The sequence below is a fragment of the Leptodactylus fuscus genome, chromosome 3, assembly GCF_031893055.1.
Source record: "Leptodactylus fuscus isolate aLepFus1 chromosome 3, aLepFus1.hap2, whole genome shotgun sequence".
NCBI lineage: Eukaryota > Metazoa > Chordata > Amphibia > Anura > Leptodactylidae > Leptodactylus > Leptodactylus fuscus.
In genome coordinates this window covers 46,115,222-46,138,492 of record NC_134267.1, presented here as the reverse complement: position 1 = coordinate 46,138,492, position 23,271 = coordinate 46,115,222, and positions in this window count along the sequence as shown.

The following is a 23,271-nucleotide window of genomic DNA, read 5'->3' as shown; positions in this document are numbered from 1 at the left end:
CCACATGTAATAAAATACAGCAAAACTGGTTGTGCATTGTTAACACAAAAAATGAATCATTTAATGGTTGACAGACATATGCTGTAAGAATCTGAGTCACTAGTTTAGCAATCATTGTAGGAGACTGCAATCATATTTCACTTGTCAAATCAATAGAACAATATTATTCTGGTGAGATGCAGGGTCCTTAGTGGGTCTAAAAATAAAAGGTCATAAAAAATTTAAATTATCTACCTTCCTCCAGAATACACATAAGTGAAAAAAAAATAAAGTAAAATACATTCACATTAAGCATCTCTGTGTCCAAAAATGCCAAGTCTACAAACTAACAAAAATATTTTTCTCATATGGTGAATGTTGTTTTTTTTTTAATTTTTTTTTTTTTTTGCTGTTTTGCCTCCCTTAAAAATTGTGATCAAAACAATAGACATCTCCCAAAATGATATAAATAAAAAGTACATCTGGCCCCACAAAAAAGATGCCTTATGTATACCCCACACACAGTAATACAAAAAAATGTAAAAAAAAAATGTGCGCAACATTTATGATTTATTTATATGTTTTAAAAAAACATATGTTTGGTATTGCTGTAATCATACTGACTCACAGAATACAGGTGACATGCCATTTTGGATGCACATTGAATGTTATAAAAATGAAGCCCATAAGAAAGTCGCACCAACACCATTTTTCTCTAATTCCACCCTTTTGAGAATTTCATGGTACCATTATGAAGTCTAATTTGTACAAGCCCCCATACAGCTCAGTGAACAAAAACAAAAAGTTTTGGAAGGTGCGGAGTACTTTGTTTTGCTTTTTTACACTACCCATGAAAGCATCAAATGTGGCAAAGCAACGTTCATTATATATGTAAGCTGCTGCTAGTGGTAGCTGTGGGCTCCATATACTTCTATGTGAAAGGAAGCAGCAGATCCAAAGCTTTGAGAACTGAAACACAAGGAAGGAACTGAAACACAAAGCATTATTAGAAAGCTGTGCAAAAGATGAGCTGCGAGCTCTGTGTCCTAGGTTTTGTATTCAGGATAAGCTGAGCCTCGTCTATGCATAGAATACCCGATTTTCAGCTACAACCTTGAACTGAATAAAAAGCTTAGAGGGCATTCACACGGAGTAACGCGGCGCTGATTCTGGCACGATAACTCGCGCAAGAATCAGCGCTGCAAAACAGAATCCCATTGACTTCAATGGGTTCTGTTTAACACGCCTAACACATTGAAGTCAATGGGATTCTATTTTGCAGCGCTGATTCTTACGCAAGAATCAGCACCACGTTATTCAGTGTGAATGCCCTCTTAGGAAGAAAAGCCCAAAGCGCTATCTCCACTTAGGAAACAGCATTCAACAGGTACAATTGGATCACTTAACCGGTTAAGGACCGCTGGCCGTAAATTTACGGCCAGTAGTCCTGGTCTCTAAGACCAGCCGATAGTAAATTTACGGCCGGTCTTCAGAGACTCACTAGGCAGGGGGTGGGGCGGGGGGAGGGCAGGGGTTAGGTGTTACTGACACCTAACCACCCCCTCAACAACGTTCAGTCGGACTCAGTTCCGACTGAACGTTTTAACCCTTTCGATCCTGCCGTGAAACATCACGGCGCGATCGAAAGGGATCCGCCGCAGATTGAAGCTGATCGGCACCCGCCGCGGCGAGATCGGGGGGTGCCGATGTCAGTAGAAGGTAGTCTGGGGTCTGGCCAGTGACCCCAGACTACCGGAGCCCCACATACCTGGTGATCCTACCAGGCGGTGGAGGAAGTGAGCGATGTGTCTCACTTCCTCTGCAGCTTACAGGACACGAGCAGGTTCATGTCCTGCTTGTGTCTTGCAAGCTACTATACAGAATCAGTTGATGCTTTCATCAAAGCATCAACTGATTGAAGTGTCCTAAATGGACACATGAAAAAGTTAAAAAAAAAAAGTTAAAAAAAAATAAAGTGTATGAAAAAAGTAATAAACTTATAAAGCCCAAAAATCCCTTTTTCTCTATACAAAATGAATTAAATGTATTTTTCGGACTATAAGACGCATTTTTTTTCCTCCCAATATGGGAGGAAAATGTGTGTGCGTCTTATAGTCCGAATGCAGCGTGTGCAACGTCTGTGTCCCGTCTGTGCCCCGTCTGTGCGAATGAAAAGAAGAGCAGCACGGTGCCTGCCTGCTCTGCCCCTCCTTCCCTGTCTGTGTCACGTGTTTGCAGGAGCGAGATATGAGAGGCAGGGAAGTAGGGGCGGGCCAGACAGGTGAAGGAAGCGTGGTTTCAAGCTTGCCGAGAAAACCACGCCTCTTTCACCCGTCTGGCTCGTCCCTCCTTCACTGCCTCTCAGATCTGGCTCCGGCAATGAAACCACACAGACAGGGAAGGAGGGGCGGGCCAAATGGGAGGAGGAGGCGTGGTTTTCTCGGCAAGCTTGAAACCACGCCTCCTTCACCCGTCTGGCCCGCCCCTACTTCCCTGCCTGTGTGGCTTCATTGCCGGAGCAAGATCTGAGAGGCAGTGAAGGAGGGACGAGCCAGACAGGTGAAAGAGGTGTGTTTTCAAGTTTGCTTAGAAAACCACACCTCCTTCACCCGTCTGGCCCGCCCCTTTTTCTCTTCTTACATAGCTTCACTGCAGGGTGTCTCTTTCCATCCATGGATGAGATTAGATAGAATAGAATAGAATAGAATAGAATAGAATAGAATAGAATAGAATAGATAGATAGATAGATAGATAGATAGATAGATAGATAGACAGACAGACAGACAGACAGACAGACAGACAGACAGATAGATAGATAGATAGATAGATAGATATAGAGATATATGTTCAAATCACCCCCATAGCCCTTCAATACATATAAAACAAAAACATTACTGTGAAACACATACACATTTGGTATCCCTGTGTCCGAAAGCCCCCGGTTCTATTTACATTGGTGAAATATTATATTATTAGGTTATTAAATATTTCACCAATTTTTTTTCCTTAAAAATTTTTTTTCCCCTATTTTCCTCCTCTAAAACCTTAGTGCGTTTTATGGTCCGGTGCGTCTTATAGTCCGAAAAATATATATATATATATAAAAAAAGGTACTAAAAATTAATAAAAACAATGCATATTTGGTATCGCCGCATCCATAACAACCTGTACAATAAAACTGAAATAATATTTAATGTATACGGTGTACATCTGAAAAAAAAACCTGAAAAAACCCGCCGGAAGTAATGATTTTTCACCATATCACCTTACAAAATATGCTATAAAAAGTGATCAAAAAATCATATGCACCCCACAACAGTACCAATAAAAAGCGCAGGTTGTCCCGCAAAAAATAAGCCCTCAACCAACACTGTCAACCGAAAAATAAAAATGTTACGCCTCTCAGAAGATGGCGATGCAAAAATCACTGATTTATGTCCCAAATGTGTTTTTGTTCTGCAGAATTAGTATCGCATAAAAAAATACTATAAATGAGGTATCGCCGTAACCGTACTGACCCGCAGAATAAAGGCTACATGTTACTTATACTGTACGCTGCATGGCGCAAAATTTAAAGGGTACAACTCAATGCCAGGATTGATTTTTTTTTTTTTTTTTAAATCCAGCAAGAAAGAGTTAATAAAATGTATTCAGTATGTTGTAGGCACCCAAAAATGGTGTCATTACAAAATACATCACATCCCGCAAACAACAAGCCCTTATATGGCCACGTCACCAAAAGAATAAAGAAAATATAGCATCTACCAATGTGAAGACAAAAAACCCCAAAATCGCCAAATTATTAGAATACAACTGGCTGCGTCAGGAAGGGAATATATAAGCTGTGTGAGCGAATATCAGTGGACACCCCAGATTTACAGCTTATGAGGGAACAGACACCAGAAGTGACCCCCAAAGTGACTCCCCCAATCATAGGAGCTACGGGGACATAGTAGGGAATTTGGTGTCTGCAATGTTCTCCGCACTGCTTATATATTCCCTCTTCGCCATCCGCCGTGCAGTCACGTCCGGATACTAATACTCACTACACCCCCTGATAAATTCTTTGAGGGGTGCAGTTTTCAAAATGGGGTCACTCCTTTGGGGAATCCACTTTTCTGGTACCTTACAGGCTCTACAAACATGACATGGCGTCCAGATACCAAACATCTGAATCTGTACTCCAAAAGCCTCATCGCGCTCCTTCCCTTCTGCGCCCTGCTGTGCGCCCAAACTGCAGTTTATGACACATGTATGACACTGGTGTACCCGGGATAACGGACGTAATGTCATATGTGGGAATAAACTGATATTAGGGCACAGCCAGACACAGAAGGGAAGAAGGGTTATTGGGTTTTTGGAGCGCAGACGGTTTGGTTTTTGGATGCCATGACACTTTTGCAGAGCTGAAACGCCAGTAAAGTGGAATCCCCTGATATGTGACCTTATTTTGGAAACTACACCCCTGAAGGATTTATCCAGGGGTACAGACAGCATTTTTAGCCCCCAAGTTTTGCTATAACTTATTATCCATAAATGAATACGAAGATGATTGTGAGAGGTGAAAATGACCATTTTTCCAGGAATACATCATTTCTGTGCGTAATATATTGTGCCCGACTTGTATCAGAGATGAACGCTCTGAAAGCTGTTGTGCCCGGGATACCACCCGCTTACCAGTTTTTGGAGTGTCTCTGCTGACATAAGTTGGGCACAACATATCGGGTACTGAAATGGCGAATCTCTGGAAATTTTTCATTTTTAATTTCTCATTATCAGTTGCGATTTCATTTCTGGAAACTAAATAAATGCAACACTCAAGGGTTAAAAATTCTCACTACTCCATTTGATAAATCCCATCAGTGGGCTAGTGTCCAAAATAGGGTGACATGTCTGCAGATTCCACTTTATTGACAATTCAGGGGCTTTGCAAAAGTGACGTCCAAAAACCAAACTGTGCCAAAAACCAAAATAGCGCTTCTTCCCTTCTGCGCCCTGCTGTGTGCCCAAACTACAGTTTATGCCACATGTATGACACTGGTGTACCCGGGATAACGGACGTAATGTCATATGTGGGTATAAACTGATATTAGGGCACATGTATGACCCTGGTGTACCCGGGATAACGTACGTAATGTCATAAGTGGTTATAAACTGATATTAGGGCACAGACGGACACAGAAGGGTTATTGGGTTTTTGGAGCACAGATGGTTTGGTTTTTGGATGCCATGACACTTTTGCAGAGACCCTAAACTTGCCCCTACAAAATGGGGTTTACAGTTACCTCCAGGTCTCTCCAAAAGGAACATGGCCCCCAGAAAGTCCCTCTAAATCTGTACCCCAAAAGCTAAAAAGCGCAGTGCTCCTTCCCTTCTGAGCCCTGCTGTGTGCCCAAGCAGCAGTTTACACCCACATATATATTTTTTTGCCCCTCGGGATGGCCCCTTAATAGTTTTAGGAGTGCAGGTCTCTGACAACACAAAGTGGGTGCAACGTATTGGGCACCGAAATGGCATATTTCTTTCAAAATTTCAATTTTCATTTTGGACATTCATTTTTTGGAAGCATTTTAGGCACAAAATGATAATACCCCTTGATTCATTCCATGACAGGTGTAGTTTATAAAATGGGGTCACTTTTGAGGGGTTTCCATTGTATTGGTACTTTAGGGGCTCAGCAAATGTGACATGGCCCCTCAAAACTATTCCAGCCACTTCTGCCCTCCAAAATCCAAATACCTCTCTTTCCATTCTGAGCCTCACCATGTACCCATACAGCAGATTATGGCCACATATGGGGTATTGCCGTGTTCAGGAGAAAATTTGTAACAAACTGTGGGGGGCTTTTAATTCTTTAACTACTTGCAAAATTAAAAATATGGCGGTAAATGGACGATACATTGTGAAAAAAAGTAATTTTTCATTTTTACATCCCAATGTTAATAAAATCTGTGAAACAGCTGTGAGGCCAAAATGCTCACCAAACCCCTAGATAAATTCTATGAGTGGTGTAGTTTCCAAAATGGGGTCACTTTTAGGGGGTTTCCACTATATTGATACTTTAGGGGCTCTGCAAATGCGACATGGGACTTGAAAAATATTCCAGCAAAATCTGTCCTTCAAAAGCCAAATAGCCCTCTTTCCATTCTGAGCCCCGCCATGTTCCCATACAGCAGATTATGGCCACATATGGGGCATTTCCGTGTTCAGGAGAAATTGTTTAACGAACTTTATGGAGCTTTTTCCCCTTTATCCTCTTGTGAAAATGAAAAATTTGGGGCTAAATTGACAGTTTATTGGAAAAAAAGTAATTTTTCATTTTCATGCCCCAATGTTAATAAAATCTGTGAAACAGCTGTAGGGTCAAAATGCTCACTATACCCTTTCATATGTTCTGTGGGGGGTGTAGTTTCCAAAATGGGGTCACTTTTAGGGGGTTTCCACTGTATTGGTACTCTAGGGGCTCTGCAAATGCGACATGGCACCTAAAATTATTCCAGCAAAATCTGCCATCCAAAAGCCAAATAGCGCTCCTTCCATTCTGAGCCCCGCCATGTACCCATACAGCAGAATATGGCCACACATGGGGTATTGCCGTGTTCAGGAGAAATTGTTTAACAAACTGTGGGGGGCTTTTACTCCTTTATCCCCTTGTGAAAATTAAAACTTTGGGGATAAAGTGACATTTTAGTAATTTTTCATTTACACATCCCAATGTTAGTAAAATCTGTGGAACAACTGTGGGGTCTAAATGCTGACTATACCCCTTGATGAATTCTGTGAGGGGTGTAGATTCTAAAATGGGGTCACTTTTGGAGGGTTTCCATTGTTTTGGTACTCTAGGGGCTCTGCAAATGAGGCATGGTGCCTGAAAATTATTCCAGCAAAATCTGCTGTTCACACACCCAGTGTCGCTCCTTCCCTTTCGTGCACTGCTGTGTACCCAAAAATCAGTTTACGCCCACATGTGGGGTATTTCTGTGTACGGGAGAAATTGCATAACAAAATGTGAGATGCATTTTCTCCTTTAACCCTTTGTGAATGTGTTAATTTTAGGTCTAAATGAATGTATTAATGAAAAAAAATGAAATGTCTAAATTTCACTTCCATATTATGTTTATTCTTATGAAAAACTTAAAGGGTTAACAAACATCCCAAATGCTGTTTTGAATAATTTGAGGGGTGTAGTTTTGAAAATGGGGTGATTTATGGGGGCTTCTATTATATAGGCCTTTATAATTCCTTACAGAACTGAAGCGGTCCCTAAAAAATTGGTTTGGAGAATTTTCTTGCAAATCTAGAAAATCGCTGTTACACTTGTAAGCCTTGTAACGTCCAAAATAAATTAAAAGACCAACAAAAGATGATGCCGATATAAAGCAGAGATATGGGAGATAATATTTATTCATGTATTTGGGTGGTATGACTATCTGCCTGAAAAGCAGAGAATTTCACATTTTGAAAATTGCAATTTTTTCCAAATTTCCATCAAATTTCCTAGTTTTTTTTATAAATAAATACACAAATAATGATTAATATTTACCACTAACATGAAGTATAATGTGTTACGAAAAAAACAATCTCAAAATCATTTGTGTAAGTTAAACCGTCTCAAAGTTATTGCCATTTAAAGTGACACATGTCAGTTTTGAAAAAAAAGGCCTGGTCTTTAACATACTTTTGGGCCTGGTCCTTAACCGGTTAAGGTATGTTCACACAGGATGATTATGGATTTTCCATCCAGATTTGTGAGCAGTGGGCAGTTTAGATCTTAAATCTGCAGGATACCAATGTATGTTCGCAATGGATTTGATCTGTTTTTATAGGGTCATTACTGATGTTTTCCTTATGGCTCTTTTACCCACTTTTTTTTTTTTTTGGGGGGGGGGGGGTTCTCCTCAACCTTTGACATTTAGGGTAAGTTCATACATTGTTTTTTGGTCAGGGTTTTGAGGCCGTATCCACTCAGGTCTTTTTTCCGGGAGCCGTTACTTCCGGTTCCCGAAAGAAAAAAGCGAGATGTTCATTCTTCAGGCTGAGTCGCCTTGCAATTCGGCCTGAAGAAACTCCCTCCTCCGGACTAGGCCCATTCATTGGGCCTAATCCGTAGCAGAGTGCACGGCTGGATGCCAGTGCAGTGCACAGTAGAGATGAGCGAGTACTGTTCGGATCAGCCGATCCGAACAGCACGCTCCGTAAAAATGAATGGATGCACCTGGTACTTCCGCTTTGACGGCGGCCGGCCGCTTAACCCCCCGCGTGCCGGCTACGTTCATGCATTTCTATGCGAGCGTGCTGTTCGGATCGGCTGATCCGAACAGTACTCGCTCATCTCTAGTGCACAGGCATTCAGTCACGGCTACCCGGTTTTTTGGATCGGAACCTGAGGTGGCCTCCGCCTCAGGTTCCGATCGAAAAAACCTTGTGTGAACTTACCCTTATTGTCACTTATTCCAATCATCCCTTATCCTATAGATAATAACTAGAGATGAGTGAGTACTGTTCGGATCAGCCGATCCGAACAGCACGCACGTATTGAAATGAATGGAAGCACCTGGTACTTCCGCTTTGACGCCGGCCGGACACTTAACCCCCCGCGTGCCGGCTACGTCCATTCATTTCAATGCGTGCGTGCTGTTCGGATCGGCTGATCCGAACAGTACTCGCTCATCTCTAATAATAACCTGAACACCTCTTTATTTGATGCATTCATAGTATCTTGTTGTTGCTAATGTTTTATATATTATCAAATTAATAAAAATAATGCATAGAACATAAAAGATCCATCATGGCTTCTGTATAAATAGAATATTATTTAGTTTTCATAGTCCGGGATCCCATGTTGTGAAGATGTAGCATTTTGGCTGCGGTGGAAACAGTACCTGCAAAGTACATGAGATTCTGGCTAATCCCATTTTGTATATTGCAGCATGTCAATTATACCTACGGAAAAGCCGACAGCCTCCATATAGGTATAATTGAAGCAGAGAAAAATTCTGCTGACTTTCTGTGAAAAGCTCTGCGGTTGTTGGCTGTGGCTTGAAATGTGGGGGTCATAAAAATGGCACAACAATTCTACATCTACAAAGACCTCGCCCTAACCCTGGTGTAGTATCAGAACTGGCTTGTCTTGACTGATGAAAACAAATACTACAGGAATGCACAAAGGCTGTGACATGTAGGTGTGACCTTATATACAATACAGAGTACATGAAAAGTGTCAGTGCTCATAAATTACTTTATAACTATCTAAGAATAACTTTATTGTACTGTCAAGGTAAGTAACATAAAAAGATGGATTACTTCACTGCCAAATTCAAGAATTCATTACAACTTCATCTACATTTTTTTTTATCACATGCCATTTTTCTCTCACAATTTTATCCAGGGCATCTATAAGGTAGCATAGACATACGGTAATACTTGTGCGACAGAAAACTGTGCCATAAACAAAAAATGCAAGACTTGTATTATTTGAGTTTTTTCTAGTTTTTAATAAAATGTTCTCCTCTTTAGGGCCCTTACACAAGCCCGAGTCCTGCATGTTGTGCATAGGAGTTAGTGCATGATAGTCGGTCATGATGCAGCAGACTCTTGAACAGTCCGATCATTACAGTAATAAACTAACATAACACTATCCGTTCATTATGGTCGATGTGGTGTGGTGAGAATTTTCGCTGCTGTGTGCGCGCGCGCCCTTAGGCATCATAGTAAAAAAAACGTTAGGTATGCTAAGTGGTGCATATAAATGTTGGCAGGTAATACAACTTGGAGCTCCTTGGGGTATGTTCACACAGTAGAAAATTAAGAAGAATTTGAGGCGGACATCTACCTCAGCTTCCTATTCACTTTCAGCCCCCCGGGTACCCTGCATCAGCATTCCACCGTGGCTTTCTGCTGCGGATTAGGCCCATATGAAGGTCTCATTTTCTGTCAAACTGTAGGAAAGGTAATACAGGGTGGGCCATACGTATGGACACACGCAGATAAAATGGAAGTGGTTGCTGATATCTCCTTACCATTTAAGCTACGGTAAAAATGAGCAAACCATTGTTTTTCTTGTGCTATTCTCCATGTGTTTGATGTGTCACATGACCCCCTTCCCATTGAAAAAATTAAAGTTGAATCCAAAGTGACGGCTTTGCAGATGGCCGCCATGGGCGTCACCCGGCCTCAACTGATTTCCTCCTCTCATGTACTAATATGCTACAAATGGTAAGGCGATATCAGCAACCACTCCCATTTTATCTGGGTGTATCCAGACTTATGGCCCACCCTGTACAGACATTTCTTATTTATATCTGCGTTCCCATATTCTTGAGAAGAAGTAATACGACAGTCATAACTTTTATATGGGGTTTTTCCGATTCTTTATTGTGCCATTACAGAAGCACTGTAGGATTTTTTGCACAAATAATTTTAAATCACTACCAAGGGCCTAGCAAGTGATATATTTTTCCTGATCTCGGTTTGAGCCTTCTCCTTATGGGTAACTGTGTCATGTGATCTCCAGTCTGGTTACCTCTTCTGTATGCAGGCAGTCAGTCCCTTCCCTGTATCGCTGACTTCCTGTAACTACAGGGCTTCAGCATTCCCTATCAAGTCTCTCATGTGAGCTATCAGACATCTCCCCTTCCAAATTCCACCCTTCTTATTCTTTTTTATATCACCCTACATATACAGAGTGCTGCTGAAGACATTTTTGCCTTATCTAAAGCACCAGGTGAGTAGCTGTATAGTAGTATTAGTTGGGAGTGTTTTAAAACTTTTCTGATTCAAACTACCTGTCTATACTGTGTGTGCTGTGTGCAGGATCTCCAGTGTATTTCTACTATGTACAGTTTCACACTGCTGTCCCCTACCTGACTGACAGTGAGAAACCCATCACCAGTAGGATCCAGGGAAGAAAGCTGTATCACATAGGAATACAATGAGACTCTGCAATGAGTTTTGGGACAAATGATCTATCAGTGCTGCTCCTTGATAAGTTTGTTAAAAATCTTAATATGTGTAATCCTACTTGTAGCAATGATATATTTTAGTGCAGCACTGCCAACAGTTATCACTTAAAAAAGAACCTTTCATGTCCTCTAAGAACAGACTAAGCCTTATGATGATACACTTCTATAGTCTATATTGTTCTGTAAAGGGGGTCATTCCTCACAGTACCCGACAGCGCAGTGATATCGGTAAACAAAACTAATTGCACTGATATCTGAGGAAATGGGGCAGACATTGACAAAACTAAAAGTGTGCCTGATTTACCTAGATGTTAGCTTTCCAACCCAACACATCACTCCTTATCTTAATATCGCTTTCTCCTGACTCAGATGTCATGGACTACTACTAGGATTTTACCTTCCTGATTGTCCACCTCTTCTAGATATCCTAGTAAGTGAATTGTGGGCTCTGGTTTTGTTTTCAGTAAGCGGAGCGCTTATTTCCAGTACAGTTTCTAGTGGTGATAACTTGGATCCCAAATTTAGCTAAGTCCATCTGGCCTTTTGGCTCTCGCTGGTGAAGGTGTTTGGGGGTCTGGGCCTATCTTACAGCACTGTACTGGAGTTAATAACTTGTTCTGCCACTCGCTGTTATCAGCCAAATTCTGCTTTTGTTGTTATTAACTCCTAGAACCCAACCATAAAAATTCTTAATTTATATGTCATTACCTTGAAAGTGATAATGGAAGCCACAGGACTTTCTGAGGGCCTAAACACTTAAAGGGGTTTTCCCATGCACATAACCATATTTAAAATGATAGATAATTAAAAGTTAGGCATTAAAAATTAAATAAGTTAAATAAGTTTAAATAGTTAAATTTTGCAGAGACATTTTTTTAAACATTTAAAGTGTCCTTGTCTATCCATAACAAGGAAATCATGGCTGTGGTTGTGACAAGTGCCAAACAATAGATCGTTCCTGCATTCTTGATTGTATGCATGGACAACTAATCAAGACAAAAGACTAAGAAAATCTTTAAAACAGCAAAATGCCTAAAAAGGTATATTTGCAAAAAAAAAAATTAAACTTTTGTCTATAAATCTAACTACAGTTATGTTCATGGGGATACCTCTTTATAGACTTGGAGGAAGAATAGATGTGAAACCACTTGTCTTTAATAACAGTACCAAATTCCCATTTTCCCTGTGATTTAAAACCCTCCTGTTTTTAGACGAGCACTTAAAAAGTGCTTTGTACATTGCAGAAGTAAACCATCTAGGGGAATGCGTTGCTACTAAATCAAGTTTATGAGGTCAAGATTCACTGAATATTGAGGAAGATTCGTCATTCAGGAGGCTGGCGGAGAACAGGAGAGATGCTATAATGTCAATATTATTGACTGTTGTCTAGCTTTCCCAGAAACAGGCAAAAAGAGGAAGTTAATCTTCATGTGTGGAGAGGAGGAGGACACAAAACGCCATATAGTCTTCTTCTTTTTTTTATTTCAATGGTTTTTATTGTGTATTGTTAACAGGAGCTAAAGTACAAGAAATCAATGTTATCCAATCATAAAATTGTGTTATTACACAGCTGAAAAATTTACTTGTGGGTAAATGAGAACATAAATACACTAATATATGGTAATAAGAGATAGTCCTGAGAAACTTACGTAATCAGGTAAGATTTTTATCGTGGTTGTGTTCATTCAATTACGGTAGTGACCTTGAAAACAAAGAAGATTAATAAACAACAAATACATTTCATTTAAAATGAACAAGCTGCATTTTATGAACTTTGATGTTTTTAAAGGGAGCCTATCACCAGGAGATATAAGTAAACACACAGCGAGATAGATTAAAGGGGTATTCCCACGTACATAATTATATCTATATTTGTAGATAATTAAAAGTTAAACATTTTTGCCAATATAAGTAGTTAAAATTCTGCAGAGTTTTAAAGATTTTCTCCAACTATCTTAGTGGTGACAGTCTATTATCTTGATCGGTTGCCAATGCATACGACCACAAATGCAGAAACTTTCTATGGTCTGGGACTTGTCAGGAACCCAGCCATGATTTTCTTATTGTTGTTGGGTAATCAAGCAGGGACACTACATATATGAGAAGATATCCCGACCACAATAAGGAAATCATGGCAGATTTTCTGACCTTAGAAAGGTCTTACATTCATACTTGTATGACCACTGGCAACTGATCAAGACAACAATGAAATACAAGAAAAAACTCCAACAGCTCACCAGATTTCAGCAAATGAAAAACTAGGTGCACGAAAAAGAGTCTTGGACCAGGGCTCGATAAACCATAGGAAGAAGGAAGAAGTTTCCGCACCAAACTGGAACAAAATTAATAAAAATTAAACATAACTTTTAATGCAAAGTTAAAAAATCATGAGTTCACAAAACATGGCAGTAAATAAGGCATTCCCAAAAATCATTACAGCTGGCTGAACACTGTGCGATGTGCTCCGTGTGCACAGGAAAGCCGGCTACTGCCTCTGCTGTTGTATTCACTGTCCCTGTTGCTGTAGGATGAGCTGGGAGATGTCCCGCTGCGCATATGCTGCGGTGATTTCACTCTCCCAGCTCATCCAAGAAAAGAAAAAAAGTTACCTGGCGCCCGTATATAGAAAACCCTAGAAGGGGGCTGAAAATATACAGTTGCAGCTCTTACCCGGACACCAACCAGTGAGGTGCTGGAGGTTAATGAACAAGAATCAGCTGATTCCCATGCTCTGACAGTTCAGGATATCTTGGCCTGAGGAAGACGCCTGTTCGGCGTTGAAACGCGTAGCCTACATTTTTGCCTATTTTTCTACTGTCAATTGGAATCAATAAAGACTCAATAATTTGGTTTTATCTTTGCATGCAATCGGCTTCTGTTTTACTGTCACACAGTAGCGCTCTCTAGATATCCCGGGTTTTTATTATTTTTTATCTTTCTAGCTCATCCAAGAGGCAGAGGCAACAGCCGGATTTCCATTGCACATAGAGCACGGAGCACAGCAGCCGGCTGCAATGCCAGTGAAGTGAGGATTGCTAAGCCCCGCCCACGAAAGGCCTGCTAAGCCCCGCCCTGAAGTCTGGCTAAGCCCCACCCACCACTGCCAGGACGAACAGCAGCACCAGCGCTACTACGAAGATGGGAAAAGTAAGTAGGATACCTTTCCCCCCTCCCCTACACTACCTACAACCGGCAGTCATACCAGCGCTCCACTAATGACAACTGCCGGTTGTCATAAGACGTCCCCTGAAAATAAGACAGGTTCCTATATTTAGGACAGCAATTTAATATAAGACACTGTCTTATTTTCGGGGAAACACGGTACTTATCTACTCATCCCTGGCGAGACTCCATTTAAATCACTTTTTTGTCTATTTTTAGGAAGAAATACATTTACTGACCTCTTTGGCTCCACATGCCCATATTCAGAAGGCGCCTCTGATTTACAGCTGCACTGCACCTAAATAAATGCTGTAAGGTAATTGACTGCAGGAGGGTATCGCAGCACCACACAATTCCCAAATGGTATCGCAGCACCTGTGCACCTCTGTACTATGCCTTGTTGGCCTTATTCAACACTGTGGGTGTCCGATTTAAGAATCTACACATACAAAATGGGCCATGATGCGGCCATGTGTCTGAGGACTTACGGTACATTATTTTTCAAGCATTCTCTGCATACTTTAAGTCCTAAGAGAACCCATGAATAGATCAGTCACATGGTCTGAGGTTTACCATACTTCAATATTATTTGTTCTCTTGCTCAAGTTTCATCCACAACTTCGGGCCACTCCTAATATAAGAGGTGACTAATTTTAGACTATTCACAAAACTGTATATAATACACTGTAAACTACGAGGCCTTGTAAGGAGCATGAACTGAGATATGGCCAAGCTGGAGAAAACAGCTTTTGTGTGCACTTCCATCCAAATCTCTCTCTATATATGTGTAATGTTATATCCTGTTATTTTCAACTGTTCACTTTATAATGGAAACCTTACATGAAGCTGCAGAATACAATAAGGACACGGTCATACAATATTTTGCATTATTTGTAAAGCGAAACTAGGAGTGGGTCCAGAACACAGACAAAGCAAACATCTCGCCATTGTATGTCTGAATAGCCGAGGTAGAGGTTAAGACACAGAATGAGTAGGGATAGGCTCTTCGCTTGGGGGCACATTTGGAGGTACTTTGGTGACACTATTAATGTTGGAGCATTACATGGGCATTATTATAGGAATTTATAGGGGGAAATTTATTAAAGGGGTTATTGTAAAGGGAATGTTTGTATGACCTATCCTGAAAAAGGATAAGCAGTATACATCTGTTTATCCAACTTTCTCTCTATACATCTTATTATTTATGTACCATTATATCCATCTATAAATCTATCCTTATATCTATAAATCGCTCTATCCATCAATCTGTCTATGTATGTAGCTATCTGGGTGTAATAGTGATAATAGTTGCTAGCGGGCATGCATTTGGTGTATAGAAGGCTGATTATTGCAAATACAATCATGGGACTGTACTCATCCATGGACTTGTACTGGGGGGGCATTCCTCACAGCTCGGAGTCATTGCTGGACGGTAAGGAATGCCACCCCCCCACCCCCTGACAGGACAGGGCTATGCGTTCCTCACAGGTCAGCTAGACTGCCAGAAACGCCCTTCTGACAGTGGGCAGAGGTCAGTGCTGAAACTAATGGCACCGCTATCTCTAACCCCAGGGCACATATCGGAAAAGCCGACCGCATACTGAATACAGTGCATGATCGCCTTTCTGAGGGTCAGTGCACGCAGAGTTTTTTGGCACTGATTTAGAACTCTATTGGGAGGCTTTTTTTGGGAGGCCGATTTTGAGGCAGATTCAGCGCCAAAAAAACTCTGTGTGCACTGACCCTAAGGGTGCATTCACACAGAGTTTTGTGGCGCTGTTTTTGCCACAATAACTCATGTAAAGAATCAGCGCTGCAAAACAGAATCCCATTGAGTTCAATGGGTTCCGTTTTACGCGCGGTACACATTGAAATCAATGAGAGGCTTTATTTTTTACCCATTGGGAGGCTTTTTTTCCAAGCGGATTCTGATAGCGTCAAAAACAGCACCACAAAATTCCATGTGAATGGACCCTATAGTATATAAAACCACATGTGCCCGAGGACATGAAAGGTCCTCTTTAAGTTTATACAACACACCCACGTTTCCTCGTATATCAACGCCAAAAGGCCACAAAAATAGCACACAAACACCACAACAACCAAAGATATGTGGCCATGAATAATTGAACAATAATAGGTAAAATACAAAATATTTATTTAGTCATATATCATAAAATGACAGCAGATGGTAAAGAACATGAACCGGACAACACAACACTAGAGAAATATACAAGTCAGGTGAGAGTATAGATAAATATCATACATAATATGTCATAGAATGTATAATTGCAGACACAATAGGCAAAACAGGTACACACATTCAAATCTTATGCACTTATGAAATCAACCAGTAGAACACTGGACAAATGGATGTAGATTAGAAAAATAGTAAATCGATATATAACTAATTCCAAAAACAACCACCTGGACATATAACTGGCTCCTTCAATAATATAACCACAACAAGTAGCAAAGACTAAATGATACCAAATGGTATCTAGGCCAAATAACACGGAGTAAATACATATACCCACTATATCTATTTGAATAACATGCCCATAAGCCAAATTAAAGTGTATATGCCTAAGTCAAATAAAGAGCCAGTGTAAGAGCCATATATCCCCACACATTAAAGGGTTAAGTACCTGTAGCCATATCTGCAACACTGCCACACCTGCCCTGAAAGAGATGCACCACAAATGCGGGTACCCGGAGGGTCGCCTCAACGCGTTTCAACCAGACGGCTTCCTCAGGAGGCATAACCATACTCCATACACGAAGGATATATATAGAGAGAAAGAAGTAAAGGAGGAGGGGCCGATCATGCATCCGATCGTGCGTCCAAAACAGGTGTATGAGCGCGCCAGCATACGTGATGCTGTCGCACGAGTCGGGCTGCGCATGCGCACACGATCGGCACAGTCAAAGACGTGCCGATCATGTGACTCAGAGGCACATGACCGGGTCGCACGAGAGCAGCGCACGCACGCTGCGCGACTCACCTGAGAGGACATCAAAAGAGATGGTAGTGATATATGTATGTGCATCTGGATATAACAATGCAATGGGAACGTGGCAGGAGTTGGCAGCAATATGAATACATATACACATATGCGCATCTAAACATAACCATGCCTTCAAGACACCGCAAACTTTTAATAACATTATATATATATCTCTCTAGATGTAATCATGCTGCCTCCTTAATGATATACAAAAAATCATATATATGTGTCAATAACTGTACACAATTTTAATACCAGGAAAATATCACAAAAGTGACAATATATATATATATATTTTAAATTTAAAATGTTAAAAGTGAAAGGTGCTAAAGTGACCAGTGCCAAAAAAGGTAAGTATAAGGTTATATATGTGTAGTTATACACAATAAAGTGACAACAAAAGTGACAATGAAAGTGAAACGTGCAAAAGTGACAAATACCAATTTATTGTTAAAAACAATATAATTACAATAAAAGTGAAAAGTGCAAAAATATGGTAAAAAAATTACACAATAAGTGAATAATATATAAAAAAATTATGACAGACACAACTAATAAATATATGCATAATTTTGTATATATCAAATGAGATTTTCCATTTTCTCCTGTCAAATAAGAAGATTTTCCATTTTCCATTTTCTCCTGTCACATTCTCTTCATACTATAAACCAATATGATGAATCGGATACTCTATAAGCCCCTAAACATAAAAATAAGACAACATATATGAATATACAACACAAAACAACATAAACCTGCTGTATACAAAACATTAAACACAAATAAAATTAAAAACAACCGGACCCTAATCTAAAGAAAAGAACCAAAGTTGACGGCCTCATTTAGGCCGTTAGGTGAAACCGTATCCAGAACAGTGATCCACCGTGTCTCATGTTGCAAAAGGGTTTTTTTGAGATCTCCACCCCTGGATCCTAATTGGATGTGATCAATACCACAGACCCTAAGGCCCCTAGGATTACAGTTATGTGCCTCTTTAAAATGTCTTGGAACTGGTTGCAATTTTTCCAGTTCCAGCACATTAGCTGCTGCCCTGATTCTACTTACGTGTTCAGATATACGTATTTTAAGTGCTCTTGTTGTCATGCCTACATAAATCTGGCCACAAGGGCATGTAGCATGGTAAACAACCCCAGATGTGTTGCAATTGATGTTATGTCTAATCTTATAGGATTTAGTACCTGTCGAATCAACAAATTCCCTAGATCTTATCATATAGGGACACATAGAACACTTACCACACGGATAAAAGCCCCACTTTGGGCCCTTATAGCCAAAAATCCCCGTAGGTTTACAGATATAATGGCTATCCACCAGAAGATCACGAAGATTGCGAGATCTTCTCCACGTAACACTCGGTCTTGCTGGTAAATGTTTAGCAACATCTGGATCTGTTAAAAGAATCGGCCATCTTGTTTCCAGGACATCATATATGTCCCGCCATTGTGAGTTGAAGGTCATGATGAATCGAAGATTTGAATTTGTATCTTGTCTGGCATTTCTAACACGCCGTTTACTATCATGGGTCAGTAAAGAAGCACGAGTTGACTGTTTAGCACGATCATAGCCATTTTTGATGGCTGTAGGTCTGTACCCTCTCTGATGAAAACGTGAGGCGAGGTCTGCGGCCTGTTCTTCAAAATCAGAATCCTGCGAACAAATACGTTTCGCTCGCAGGAACTGACTAATTGGAATTGCATCAATAGTTTTGTAAAAATGAGCAGATGTAGCATGTAGGAAGGAGTTGGTTGAGGTTTTCTTCCTAAAAAGATTAGTCGAGAGATTACCTTCGGAGTCACAGGAAATTAGAAGATCAAGAAAATCCACCTGGTCAACACTAAATTTCCAAGTTAAATGAATGTTTAAATCATTAACATTCAAGGCACACAAAAATTGCTCGAGCTGCGACGCCGAGCCACTCCAAATGTGTAATTTTTTTACCATATTTTTGCACTTTTCACTTTTATTGTAATTATATTGTTTTTAACAATAAATTGGTATTTGTCACTTTTGCACGTTTCACTTTCATTGTCACTTTTGTTGTCACTTTATTGTGTATAACTACACATATATAACCTTATACTTACCTTTTTTGGCACTGGTCACTTTAGCACCTTTCACTTTTAACATTTTAAATTTAAAATATATATATATATTGTCACTTTTGTGATATTTTCCTGGTATTAAAATTGTGTACAGTTATTGACACATATATATGATTTTTTTGTATATCATTAAGGAGGCAGCATGATTACATCTAGAGAGATATATATATAATGTTATTAAAAGTTTGCGGTGTCTTGAAGGCATGGTTATGTTTAGATGCGCATATGTGTATATGTATTCATATTGCTGCCAACTCCTGCCACGTTCCCATTGCATTGTTATATCCAGATGCACATACATATATCACTACCATCTCTTTTGATGTCCTCTCAGGTGAGTCGCGCAGCGTGCGTGCGCTGCTCTCGTGCGACCCGGTCATGTGCCTCTGAGTCACATGATCGGCACGTCTTTGACTGTGCCGATCGTGTGCGCATGCGCAGCCCGACTCGTGCGACAGCATCACGTATGCTGGCGCGCTCATACACCTGTTTTGGACGCACGATCGGATGCATGATCGGCCCCTCCTCCTTTACTTCTTTCTCTCTATATATATCCTGCGTGTATGGAGTATGGTTATGCCTCCTGAGGAAGCCGTCTGGCGAAACGCGTTGAGGCGACCCTCCGGGTACCCGCATTTGTGGTGCATCTCTTTCAGGGCAGGTGTGGCAGTGTTGCAGATATGGCTACAGGTACTTAACCCTTTAATGTGTGGGGATATATGGCTCTTACACTGGCTCTTTATTTGACTTAGGCATATACACTTTAATTTGGCTTATGGGCATGTTATTCAAATAGATATAGTGGGTATATGTATTTACTCCGTGTTATTTGGCCTAGATACCATTTGGTATCATTTAGTCTTTGCTACTTGTTGTGGTTATATTATTGAAGGAGCCAGTTATATGTCCAGGTGGTTGTTTTTGGAATTAGTTATATATCGATTTACTATTTTTCTAATCTACATCCATTTGTCCAGTGTTCTACTGGTTGATTTCATAAGTGCATAAGATTTGAATGTGTGTACCTGTTTTGCCTATTGTGTCTGCAATTATACATTCTATGACATATTATGTATGATATTTATCTATACTCTCACCTGCCTTGTATATTTCTCTAGTGTTGTGTTGTCCGGTTCATGTTCTTTACCATCTGCTGTCATTTTATGATATATGACTAAATAAATATTTTGTATTTTACCTATTATTGTTCAATTATTCATGGCCACATATCTTTGGTTGTTGTCCTCTTTAAGTTTATGGCAGGATTCAATATCCTTATTTTCAAAACTTCTACAATTCGCCCTGGCATGCTGGATATCAGTGTCTGAGCACAAACCTGGCTGATCACAACCCATTCTCACCTAACCAGTTCTTGCAGTTTATCACAATTTGTGTGTTTCGGTTTATCCACCCACTTTTTGAGGATTGACTACAGGTTTTCAATAGAATTGATTTCTGGGGAATTTCTTGATCATGGACCCAAAATTTCAATGTTTTGTTCACTAATTCACTTAGTTATTACTTTGCCTTGTGACATGGCGCTCCAGCATGCTAGAAAAAGCATTGTCCATCACCAAATGATCAGCATATTTGAGAGAAGTTGCTCTTGGAGGATGTTTAGATACCATTCTTTACTCATAGTAATGTTTAGGCATATTTCTGATTGAGCCCAATCCTTTGGCTGAAAAGCCACCCCACACATGAATGGCCTCAGGGTGCTTTACTATTGGCAGGACATACAGTAGGACTCACCTTTTCTTCTCCAGACCACTATTCTTCTGTCCAAGAAAAAAGTCCTAGATAAACTGACATTCTGCAGGAATTACAAAGACTAGGCTGCAGGGGACTAGGGCAAAGATATTTTCTCCAATGAAGTATCCAGCAGAAAGTGTGGGATATCTGGAAGAGTGATCATTCTGCAAAAAAATGACAAAGTGGTAGATTTTTGGAGCAAATTGGGACTGTGTGCCAAATATGTTTCCATTTTGCAGCTGAAAACATTTCATAAATCCCCCCCCCCCCCCCCAATTTATTTTGGTTACTTACATATTTTGCTCCTGCCACCTGTTAGGTATGGAATTTGCTTGTGACTGCATCAAACCAGTGCTATATTCTCCTGTTTGATGTACAGCGCTGAATATAGGTAATATGTCATTGTTTTATGATTGGGAACGCCATAAAAAGCAAAACACAAAAGAAAAGAGGTCAACTGTGTTTTGTTTTTTTTTGTTAATTCAATTTCACCACATTTAGAATTTTCTTTCCACATTCCTATACTGATTATAGAGCAGGACAGGGTGTCGCTGGGAGGCAGGGACTCCTAGCTATACAGTTATCTATGCTGCTAGGAGCAACATGCTGTCCTGTTCTATAATCAATATGGGAAAAAAAATTCCCAGGATGAAGTTCAGGCTGGTAAATCTGGCAAACACAGGGATCGGGTTTCACAGGTGAAATTTGGTGGTGTGACTCTAGCCTGAAGCCGAAGACCCACGTGGCAGAAATGCAGCACTTTGGCTGCAGAAAAAAACAACAGCATTTTACAATCTCATCCACACATTGCAGAAAAGTACACTCAGCGGGAATGCTGCACTTTCCAAAACCATTGCAGCATGTCAATTATACCTACGTACACTCTGGTGGTTTCTTTAAAAGTATAATTGAAGTAGAAAGTTGCTGTTTTTCCCACATCATTTTTTTGCACCGGCCCGCTACGTGGGGCCTTAGCCTGAGTCTCAGGGCTGGTTCATATTAGCGTTCGCCTTCCATCCGGAAGGAGTCCGCATGAAGACCCCCCCGAACGGAGTACCAACGCAAATGCAAGGACTGTACCACACACTGCCCACATGGATCCCACTATAGTCTATAGGGTCCATGTGCTTAACTGCACAGTGCTTGCATTTGCGTTGGTATTCCGTTTGGGGGGGGGGGTCCTCCTCATGTGGAACCCTTCCGGACGGAAGCCAAACACTAATGTGAACCGGCCATCACAACATGGTTCTGCAGCTAAATCATGGAATAACCATTTCACACCACATCTATGTCCGCTCCTTGTTGCCGTAGCTTTCAGCTTCTGGTGCATGAACATCTTCCATGTGTGTAAAATCTAGGATCTGTTTTTCTGTCTATTTCTTGGTCAAACACCAAAACCGTAAATACTTTTGTATGGAACATAAATGAATTTTTGCCACCAAGAGTTACAGTCAGTGCTCCCTCGGATTACAGTGTGACGCTGTGCGTTTAGTGAAGAGACAGCAATCTCTGGTCACAGGACAGGAGCTACAGCCACAGCCTGAATGGCCCTTTGTGGTTATTCTCTCCTTCTAGTAAATGACAAGCACCTGCTAGTAAGCAGCCACAGACTGGAGGAGGAAGAGCTCAGCGCAGGGAGTTTCCATTGTGTCAGTACAGCTGTGAGGAGGTGGGAGTGAGACAGGGCTGACAGTAAGTGACTCACTGAGAGTGATGGAGAAGCCCTGAGAACAGCCCCCACCCCTCAGGTGCCCCCTTACAAGCTAACACTACCTCACCTTACGGTAATAGCCCTGGCCCTTGCACTGGTTCTATCCAAGTCACCTCAGTAATTTACCTCAGCCCCTATTGCACACGGTTATGAGCTCTGGTCACAGCGCACGGTAACAGGCTGTACACATAGCAGGCCGCACTACATAACATACAGTTCTCATAACGTAGAGCGGAATCACAGGAGGAGAATGCAGCGGCGGCCATGTGATGGAGACCCCTCCCCCCACATGCCGAGTATATGTCACTGCGCTTCCTCCACCTGCAGGTAACACAGAGAGCAGAGCACGGCCGCGCACACATGGAGTCTGCTAGGGAGTGACCGCTGCTTCAGTCACACTTGGATATAATACAGCAGAGATTTGTCCGCGTTTGTACAGGTGAGTCCCCCATACCGGAGCCCTGGGATGCGGCGTCCAATCAGACGGCAGCTTTCATGTGCCCAGGACGGTTTACAATAAGAGATGAAAGCTAATTGGCTGCTTTTTCTCTGCCCTAAGCTTTTGTATTAAGTTT